The sequence below is a fragment of the Arachis ipaensis genome, chromosome B5 (genome assembly GCF_059453495.1).
Source record: "Arachis ipaensis isolate K30076 ecotype BB chromosome B5, ASM5945349v1, whole genome shotgun sequence".
Classification (NCBI taxonomy): domain Eukaryota; kingdom Viridiplantae; phylum Streptophyta; class Magnoliopsida; order Fabales; family Fabaceae; genus Arachis; species Arachis ipaensis.
Window position 1 is genome coordinate 131,795,834 of NC_142440.1, and position 7,744 is coordinate 131,803,577.

Genomic DNA, 7,744 nt, shown 5'->3' on the forward strand with positions numbered 1-7,744 from the left:
ATCTCTTCCTATCCCACTAATGAGGATTTAAAATTGTACAAGGGTCTACTACAAAGTTTTTGTTTATTTGTGGCAGTTTTTTTTTATTTGTGGAGGTTTTAAACTCCCACAAAAAGGATTGTGGCAGTTTCCAAAACCCCAAAATTTGAGGTGCCACGAACTCCTTTGTGGCGGTTTATCACAACTCCCACAATGTCATTTAGTGGCAGTTTTCTATCCCTTTTGTGGGGGTTCTGTGCTAGCATTTTGTGACAGTTTTTGGTTAATGTTTGTGGCGGTTCAAAACCCCCACAAAAGAAATTTTCCATTTTAAAAAGAATAGCTATTCTGTGGGGGTTTCAAACCTCCACAAACCTGTCAATATTATTCTTAAAATATTAATCTGGATGTTAGAATTACATTATTATACTAATCATTTACTATTTAGAAAAAATACTTAAACAAGACATTAAAAATGTAAAAGAAAATTAAAATATTACATATTTAAACAAAAAATACTTTAAAACAAAATCATCAGCAATGGATATATAAGAACCTATTGACAATGCAAATATATAAGAACTACTTTAAAACAAATATATAAGAACTTATTGACAATGCAAATAGCATCCAAGAACAATGGATATATCCATCTAAAAGAAGTTCTAGTTACGACATTATCATCAGCAAGCTTCCTTTCTTCACTCACTTCTCAACCTAATCTATAAAGAAAAAAAATATACAACCATTCAGGTAGGTAAATTTAAAACCTTACATGCCTTTGCTAACTGTACGTTGCAAGTTGTGATTTTGTTGGAAAAAGAAAAAAGAACAGAATAGCAGCTTATACTATCTTCAGTTGTATCTAACTATCTATTATTGGGGAAAACATTGATGGTTCAACCCACCATCAGAGCTAAGAATGAATAAGTGACGGTCAAGGATAATGGAGCTTACATGTATCCAGCCTAAAGGAAAGAGTGATAAGATGTCCTGAACTTCAAATATTTCTTCTTCATTCAATGTTGAACACTGAACAAGAAATAAAATTAGACATACATTGCTCAACTGAAAATAATTAAAATTACAACAAACAGTTAAAAAAATCATTAATGAATCATGAGAGAATTATAATCTTGAGTCTCCTAATTCTAAGGAATACTGTATTTAGCTCTATTCATATATGTTTTGCATTATTCCATTTGAGAATCTTTTTATCTCCCAACGATAATCCTAAGAGAATTGGCTTAAGAACCAGTTTTGTTTAAAAGTAATTGAGAAAATCCTATCATATGATTTACAGTTCCAACAGAGTTTAGTAGCACTTTCACAACAAATGTAGATAAATAATCTCAGATAACAATAAGAACAAATTATGCAACACTCATAAACTCCATGCATCACAACCTTAAATCAGTAGAAGTCTCACTTTGTCTGACAGGATAAAATTGGAAATAGAAAAAAATGAAGAAATAATCTACATAATCATTTAAAAACAAAAAACTGAACCACAAGAGTAAACATAACCATTATCTTACCGAGTCTGAAGTTGACTCCTGCTTTGGGATAATAAGTGTAGTGATATGGAAAACCATGTTTTCTGTAGACATGAAATTGCAAGCACAAAAATATATTAAAATTAGCAACCAAAATATTTCTAGAACCCAGAAATAAACAAAATTATGACTTCTTTTACCAGGGAGCCTGCAAGAACACCACATGTCTCTAAGTTTTTTCGTGTGTTTTTGAAAGCCAGTCTCAAAAAATCTTCCATCATTTTCACAGGCTGCAACACAGAGTAAAGTAAACTTATAATAATTTATTACCCGGTTTAAGAACCAAACAAACCACACATAAGAACAAGTCACAGTGAATGATCAAGAGAGTCCATGATGTGCTTTGAACAATTCCATTTAAAACGTAAAATAAATCAGGCTTACAATATGTAGGTGTTGGTATGTACTGGGACCAGGTCCAGAATCCTGAGAAGATTTAGCTGGTCCAGGCCTTGGATCTGCAACTTTTGAAGGAGGAATGGGAGAAGACTCAGGATACACCTGAGCAAGAACAAGAGGTGGCAAAGGCTATTTTAGCAACTAGAAGGAGTCCTCCCTTGATTCAGTTACAACAGGAGAACAGGACTCAACAGCAGGATGCCACCATCTTCCGTCATCCAATGAGAGAACCGAGTTCATTGTGGATGCAGCTGGTCCTTGATCCAATTCTTTAATTGCCACAAGATCATATTGCCCAGCCTGATTCAAGCTGTCAACATGAACGGCAAGAAAAGTGTAAGGCTGTTATACTCCAGGGAAACAAAACTGAACAAACAACTATGACGATGTTGACTTCAATGTTCAGCATTTGCTTATAATCAGATTCCTTTAAAGTGAAAAATCAAATAATTTCTTTTTAAAAAAAAGCCAAACTATAATAATGAGCAAGCCAAACCTTGAATCATTTATGTGTGTCAGATCAGTACTGCTTGGATATTGAACCTACATAAAGATATATATTAATGGTTTAATTACTCTGTTGGTCCCTATAGTTTCGTGAAATTTTCAATTAGGTCCCTATATTTTTTTTTCTTTTAATTGAGTCCTTGCACCAAAATTTTTTTTTAATTGGGTCCCTACACTTTTTTTCCTTTTATTTAGGTCCCTATACCAATTCTTTTTTTTAGTTGGGTCCCTATAAAATTAAGCCAATTACTACTAAGAAGGACTTAATTGAAAAAAAAATTTAGTGTAGGGACTCAATTAAAAAGAAAAAAAGTATAGGGACCTAATTGAAAATTTCACGAAACTATAGGGACAAACAGAGTAATTAAACTTATATTAATATATCAAAATTATAGATTTTAGATACTTGATGTTGCTAAAAGCAAAGTCAAACTGGAGTTTTTACCTTAATTTCTGCACTAGGTCCAAGCCATTGGCCCCGAAGACAACTTGGCCCTAAGAATGAGTGTCTAGACAAAGTCTCCTTCTTTGGAGGAGGTACACATAATACGCCAATTGTGACCCAAACTGCAATTTATATCTTGCCCTTGCATCCATTTTTTGTCTCTTGAATTTTTTAATGTCACAGTACAAAACACAAAGATAAACCATGTGATATAATTCAGGATTAGAGAAAGATTAAGAGCAGTTTAAGGCCAAGTAAATGTATTACATACCTAACTTTGAAGCAGGAACTCTAATATAAAGATCTTGGCCTGCATCTGGTAGAATCCTCAAGTCATTAAGATCACCAAACCACAAAAGCATATTCTTTTACGGCATGAGGCTAATTACTACAAGACATGAAAGAAAAAATACATCAAAAGGCAGGTTCAAACCTTATAAAGGAAAAATTATGAATAATGCAAACTGGAAAGCAACTAGTCATTTAGCTCTTGCACTTTAATTGGTAATTGCAAGTTCTTTTACATGAAAAAAAATCAAGAAGGATAAACTATCTCAAGCAATAGCAATAGCTATTTATTTCACTAGGAACGAGGCCAATCATTAGTTCATCACCAGAGTTGTAATAAAGTGAAGAATTTATATTCTTTTAAGCAGTTCCTAGTGGCATGTGATATTCAAAATTAAAATTATACCAAAGAATAAACTTATTATTACAAAGCCTTTGGCAAATTAATTATAATATAAAGATTAAATTAATAACAGTACTAATAAAGCATAAAGATAAAGATTGAAGGAAAGAAGCTTACAATTCATCTAGTCCATAAATAGTTCCCTGAAAAGAACACCACAATAATAACGTACATGAATGAGGACTTCAAATCTTTTCAACCGCAAACTAATGCCATTATTAGATAACACTCACCTGATGATACCTTCATATTTGCTACCATCATTGGAAGGAACAGGCTTAAATAAAGACTAAATTAGCCATAAAACTCTTACAATCCCCTTCATTTTAGCACACTTCTTGATAGTATTACACAGAAAATGTGTGTCACAGCGAGCTAAGAAGTTTACAACGGCCTACCGCTCAATCCTCATAGGTTTAACTAGTTTCTGAAATATGGCATTCAATGTTAGATAAACAACTCTAACTTTGCCAAAAACCGAAATGAAGTTACTAATTGTATCGCCATCAAGTTGCTAAATAATCACAAAAAGTAACAAGCCAAATCCGAAATCAGAGAGTAATCAATCAAACTAAATTAATATGGAGGAAATCACAAAATTAACAAAAAAGAAGCTTCCATAGGAATGCACAAAAGAACACAAAAGGAGATCTCAAAAGTTACCGTGTCGTGACCTTAGGAGACGCGACGAAGGAATAGCTCCTCCTTCGACAATCACGTTCACCACTTCCTCTGCAAGACACAACCACCGAAGGATTTACACCAAGAGACATGCACGGCCGAATTTGCCAAAAACCGAAATGAAGGGAGCAATACGCTAGGAGATCGAGGAAGAGGAACGGAGGATTTACCGTTTTTGGCAAGATCGGCGAGCGCGTGAATGGCGCGCGTGGCGGCGACTCGATCTGACTCCTTCCATGAGAAAGTGGAGTTGAGGATGGAAACCTGCTCCTGGATGTCAGCAAGGATGGCATCGCGGACGTCGCCGGTTACTCTCCCTCCGATCTCAGTAGCTATAGCAAGCTTGACGGTGACAAAATGAATACAGTGGCGTAGATCTAGGGTTTCATTCTCCCTCTTTTTCCTCTTCTAATTTTTTTGGACAAGTAGATTAAAAACTGTCTATTTGTTTGGACAATTAAACTTAAAAATTTAAAGTAGTATTAATTTATGGAGGTTTTTTAAAACTTCCACAAAAAAATCCCATAAACAAAGAGAAATCTTGTAGCGGATCTCTACATTACAAACTCTCTTATCTAACAATTCATTTTTATTTTAAAAATTTATAATTTAAATTTTATTCATCTAATTTAAATAAAATTAATACAAACAATTATTAAATTTATCTATATATAACAAAATTTTTAACTTAAATAATACAAAATTTTTTATGTACTCTTTTTGAGTACTAATTAAAACCTGTTAGTTTCTAAAAAAATTATGTGCTAGTTTGAAATAGAATTTACGTAAAAAAAAATCACTAGCGATCAAATTAGACCAAATTCAAAAGTAAATCGTAAACTAATAAATATTTTTTCTCTTCCTACTCATCTAAAACTAGTGATTTAAAATTGTCCATTCAAACCAATACATTATTTTTTAGAAACCAATACATTATTCTCTTCCATCTTTGAAATTGTCCATTTTAAAAATTCAATAGTATGAGGAATTTATTAATTTAAAATTTAGATGAGATACAAATTAATTAAAGTCGATCTAAATAGTAAAAAAATATATTGATTTTTACTTTTTAAATTGATCCAAATCAAATTATTAATACTCTCTTATTATTTTAAAAAATTATATTTTTATATTTACAAATACATATATCTCATTTACGGTATAAACGAATTAATTATGAATATATCTCGCTTATACGGCAGACGAGATCTATTAAGTACGTCAATTCCCATATATCCCATTTTATTTATTTAAAATTTGTGTCTTATTTTATTTACAGTGTAAACGAGATATTTTTATAATTAATTCATTTACACAATAAATGAGGTTGAAAATTTTGTATATGGATTGATTTTTAGAGTTATGCCTACAGATGGGGTTAGAAGGTGATGCATTTGGGTGCAGTAATTTCAGCTTTCTCGCTAACTGCGCGAAGATTTTTCAAAAAAAAAATATTTAATTTGAAATTAATATATCTCGCATATAGCAAGATAAATTTTTAAAAAATTACAAAAAAACTTTCTCGCTAACGGTGAGATGAATTTTGACTTTTTTTTAAAATAAAAAAGGTACCTCATTGTTTGGAAAAAGTTAAAAGAGATTATTTTTTTAGAAAAAAGATAACTTTATTCAGGTGATATGATGTTTTCAATAGTTTGCAAAAAGTGGAAGCTTTCTTTAGTAGGCTAATTTAATAGTTTTAGTTTCTTGTTGTATGCAAAATTGTAATAATTTAGTATCTTGTTGTATGCAAAATTGTAATAATTTAGTATTATTTGTAGTAAAAATTGACTGTTTTGTAGCTAAAAATCTATAAATATATTCTTTTTATCTTCTTATATAAGGAGATAACCGAATTCATATGAGATAGGCATTCTTTCTCTTCTTTCGGAATTGTGTTTTTCATTCTTTCACCTTTTTTTTTCTTTAACTTCAAGGTCTCAAACATTTTTAGTTTAGAGTGGTATAACAACAACTTTCTTGGACAAGTAATGGAAGGTAACGTGAGTTTATTAGTATATTTTGATGGCGAGGTTATACCATACACAACTAAAAATGTGAATTTATTTGTAAGATTCCAACTTCTTTTATTATGCCTTATACGATGTCATTTGTAGAGTTACAAAATAGACTATGTCAACATATATACGGTGGTATTTTAGAAAGAGTTAGAAGTGTTTTATACAGGTAGACGGTGTTAGATTTCGGTGGTGTGATATAAATGTGACCGATGAAACTACTATGCTAGCGATGTTAATGTTTTATCGACAGAGTCAAGCTCAGGTGCCAACACTAGAGTTGCATGTTGAGTTTGAACAGTTGGTTGTTAGTGACAAAGCAAATGAATCATTACTAAATGAAGGATACAACATAGACTGAAAAGTAAACAACAATAACAATGAAGAAGAGTTCTTAGCCAACAATAACATGTTGGGAGGAAACAACGAAGGGAATGAGGCAAATGACATAAAAGTTCATGCTTCAATAAACATAGTAGCAAGCCAACATTCCTTCGATATGTCATCTTTCATGTGTGCTCTGGTCTTTGATGCTATGCAGACACCGAAAATTTTTAAGTTTGTAAACCCAAGTATGTGACTTTATCAGTTTTTAAAGTATGTTGGTTAAAATATATTTTTTAAATAATATTGGTTATTTCAATATTTCAAATTTCGACAAGTCTTTGTAGTAGTTGTTAATAAGATTGTTTTGCGCGCACCAAATAAAAAGAATCAGAAAAGTTTCATTATTTTACTTGATATTGTAAGGGCTTGAATCAAAATGGCTATGAATTAGTGATATTTTATTTTTACTTTTAATTAAGACGCTAAATACTATGACATATACTTTTATAGAACTTTAAAATTGTTATTCATTGTCTATAGGCATTTCGTTTGTGCAAGATGGTGAGTTTGCTGTTAGAATGGAATTCAGTTCCAGAGAAACTATAGTCATCTCAATTAGGAATTACACCCTTTTTAAAGGGGTCGATTACAAGGTCTACGAGTCTAAGTCTTTGACGTTTTATGCGAAATACTTGCAGTATGGTAGAGGTTGTGATTGGATGATTTAGGCTAGTTTAATTCAGCGAAAGTGTTGTTGGAAAATTAGGCGATACAATGAAAATCTTATGTGTACTATAGGGACAATTTCACAAGACCATTCGAAACTGGATTCAGACACAATTGCGGATGTTATAAGGCCTCTTGTTGAAGTTGGCCCATCTTTGAAGGTCTGACTTGTCATTGCAGATGTTTAATCGAAGTTTAACTATACAATAAGCTATCGTAAAGTTTGGTTGGAAAATCAAAAGTCAATTGCAAAAAAATTTTTATGGTTGGAAAGTTTCATATGAGTATTTGCCGGCATGGTGTATGATAATGTGTGCTCAAAACCCAAGTTCTGTGGTTCAGGTAGATACTATGTTGAGTTAAGAAATTAACTAAATTAATTAATGATGACAAACATTATTTTTGAGCAAAATAA

The 7,744-nt window shown here is 31.7% G+C and overlaps 2 long non-coding RNA genes across 2 annotated transcripts; both read right to left on the reverse strand.

The window, feature by feature from the left end:
* Positions 1–936: 936 nt before the first annotated feature.
* On the reverse strand, positions 937–2,566 carry LOC107643966 (uncharacterized). Its single transcript, XR_015883234.1, has 5 exons — positions 2,431–2,566; positions 1,920–2,244; positions 1,676–1,765; positions 1,518–1,579; positions 937–1,011 (listed from the first exon to the last, which is right to left on the reverse strand). It is a non-coding gene; the product is annotated as an uncharacterized LOC107643966 (long non-coding RNA).
* Positions 2,567–3,892: 1,326 nt separating this feature from the next.
* LOC148565815 (uncharacterized) lies at positions 3,893–4,572 on the reverse strand. The gene is made up of 3 exons (XR_015883421.1): positions 4,429–4,572; positions 4,252–4,309; positions 3,893–4,004 (listed from the first exon to the last, which is right to left on the reverse strand). It is a non-coding gene; the product is annotated as an uncharacterized LOC148565815 (long non-coding RNA).
* Positions 4,573–7,744: the final 3,172 nt, after the last annotated feature.